Source organism: Drosophila willistoni (genome assembly GCF_018902025.1).
Source record: "Drosophila willistoni isolate 14030-0811.24 chromosome XR unlocalized genomic scaffold, UCI_dwil_1.1 Seg143, whole genome shotgun sequence".
NCBI classification, from domain to species: domain Eukaryota; kingdom Metazoa; phylum Arthropoda; class Insecta; order Diptera; family Drosophilidae; genus Drosophila; species Drosophila willistoni.
Window position 1 is genome coordinate 8347625 of NW_025814056.1, and position 3412 is coordinate 8351036.

Genomic DNA, 3412 nt, shown 5'->3' on the forward strand with positions numbered 1-3412 from the left:
ACAACAACAGTGTAATGCGAAAAAGAGAAAAGAAACAACAAACCAAAACAAACGCACAGATTATTTTAGCCACAAGATAAAAGTTTGAGGAGAAACTTGAAAGCGGGCGACAAATCTATACAGAGAGAGAGAGAGGGAGAGGGCAGCATAAGGATTATAAGGAGAAATGGAAAAGATAACGAACCACACGCAATGACATCAAAAGATGTCAATTGATTATATATACTGATAAGTCTTGAACAGCAAACACAGCATTACTATTTATTAACAAAAGAAAAGGAAACATTGAGGATGATTGTAAATTGTAAAACTCTCTCACGCCCACGTCCAAATATTTCCTAATTTCCCTTCCCACCCTTTACCCATAAAACCCCTTCCTCCCCCCCACCACACACACACACACACACACACACAAACAAACAAACAAACAAACAAACAAACACATGCAAACGTGTTGTCAAGTGCAAGAATTGTGTATTTTATGCAAAAAAAAAATTTTTTTTGTTTTTTTTTTTTTTGTTTTAGCGTTTAATATTTATAATCATATACACACATACAAAAGAGGAAACATAAGAAACCAGAAACAAGGCAAAAAAGAGAAACCAATACATACACACACACACAGATATAGGCATATATATTATACATATAAATATATCTATATATAGAGCATACGCAAAAAGAAGAGAGAGAGAGAAGTAGAAGAAAACGTAGATCAAAAAGGATGATAAGAGAATGAGTAAGAAAGAGAGAGAGAAGAAAAGTAACATACAGATTGTATTTATGTTAAGTAAAAAGTTTGTACATATTTACAACAAAAATTGCAGTAAGCAACAGCAACAACAAAAATAAAAATAACATCTTAAGAAAGCAGCAAAATCAGAGATAAAAAAAAAAAATAAAAACAAGGAGGTGTAATTAATACAAGTGTTTAGCCTACAACAAATTGAGAGCAGAAACCTATTTAAATCTATATTATATATGTATACATATAATTATAATAATAAATTAATCAATTGTGTAAATTTTTTGTGCAAAGCGAAATTTAGTTTAAATTAAATTATACGAAACAAAAAGCAAAGAAAACAAAAACCAACAAAAAAAAAAAAAATTTCAAAAAAAGGATTAAAAAACAACGGTAGAAACCAACACCAACTCACACACAGACACACATATACAAATACAAACATATACAGCAAAGAAACAAAAAAAAATCATGAAAGAAAACGGTATACTGTAAATTGCATATATAACAACTATATATTATATAGGAATCTAAACGCAAAGCGCAGCAGATAGGAAAGGACTGTAGTAGATGAAGTATAAGAAGATTTAATCCTCCCCCAACCCTCCGCCCCAGCCCAACTCCCTCGTTGAGGTGGTGATGTGCAAAAGGCGGAGACGGGACGGAGAGGCATAAGTCGAGAAGAGAGAACTGATGTGTGTACGTACGAGTTAGTAATAATAGAATTGAGCGTTAGGAACTGTTTTTAATTTTGTGTTTATGTCCAGATTATGTTGTCTTTGTAAATGTGTCCACACGAACCTTTTAGCCCCAAAGTCCGAAAAACCTTTCCAAATAAGGCAACTTTTGTACTTTACACACACACACAATACACACACACACACACACACACACACAAACATATGCATCCACCAACCAACTCACATAGCCAATTGTTTAATAATGAAATACTTAAAAGAAATGTGTACAAATTAATAATAATGTTTAAATGAAAAAAACAAAACGAAAAAAAAAAAAAAACGAAAAAAGAAAGAAAGCTTTTTACACTCACCAACACAATAAAAATTGATTTTGCACGTTACAACAAAAAAATAAGATGATAAAAAAAAGAAACAAGATTTTCGCCTAGATTTAAGTTTAAAAAGAAAAAAAACAACAACAACAATTATTAAACAATGAAATTATTTTTACCTGTGTATTTTAATTAGCATAATTTTCTCAAACAACAACAACAAAACCTAAAATTACAAAGACGTTTTCTAGTAATTATCACACACACACAAACACACCCCTCCAATACACACACACACACACATGCATATCTTTTAAGTAGTTTGGTTTTTCATTTAGTATTTTATTCTATTCTAATTATTTTTTTTTGTGTAATAAAAGAAAAACTTATTTGCAAAAAACAAAACAAACCCAATCAACAAATGTATGTGATGCTTTATTTTTGATTTTTGTTTCAGTTTCAATTCTTTTTTCTTTCTGTTTTTTAATGCTCTATCTCGCTGGCTCTATCCACCACATCATCATTCGTAGATCCCGATCATCCATATCTTATATATCACGCAAGTGCATGCTGTATATATGTATTTATATACATACATTGCTTATAATCATTTTTAGAGATTGATATACACATACATATGTGCTTGAAGAACAGAAATCGAAACCAAAACCGAAATGTTACTGCTGTCTCATTGTCATCGTCGTCTTAGTCGACGTTGTCGATTTGCTTTATTTGGTCTCCTAAAGTCTAGCTAAGGTTTCAGTTGATGAAAACACAAAACTATATATAAAAATCATCTCAGTTCTTTCTTGATTATAGCCACGATCAGGAGGATGTTAACACACAACAAACACACACAGACACACACCACACACATATATATATATATAATATATATAGCAATAATTAATTGTAGAGCACAATACAGAGAAAAATTAAAAAAAAAAAATATTGAAAATAAAAAAGTATAACAGAAAAGATTAAAAAAAAAAAAATAAACAACCATGAAATGAAAAACCAAAATGAAGGGAACAGTTTTTTAAAACCAAACTCATCTTTGTGAGTTGAACAAACATTTTCTAATAAAACCAAACACAAAAAAAAAAACAAAACAAAACAAAAAACCTAACAAAAAAATAGTATAAAGAACAAGAAAAATCGAAATTCATTTGCTATATGATCAGCTATAGCTAAATTGCTGGCATAGAAATTGATTTGAAAAAAAATATATATATACATAAAATAAAAAACAAAAAAATGAAAAAGTTATACATTCTTTGTAAAGTTAGTTAAGTGAAAAATTGCAAAATGGCTTGAAATTTTTATAGGTTTCTAGCCACAATTAACAAAAAACAAAAAAACAAATACCAAAATCAACTAAAGCGAGAAAAAGGAAAGGAAAAGCAAAGGAAATTACATAAGTGCATTAAGCGATGAAAAGGAAAAGCCTAGCCTAAAAAAACCAAAATGAAACTCAAAACCAAAATGAATGAAAGAATATATAAGGGATAAATAAAATGAGAGTAAACAATTGTATGCAATTATTAAGTTAAATTAGTTTCCACTGCACAAGAACAAAATCATCATCTCCACTTCCACTTCGAAATGGGATCCCAAAAGTCACTTCACTGCGACTGTGAACAGAAGTAGCAGTT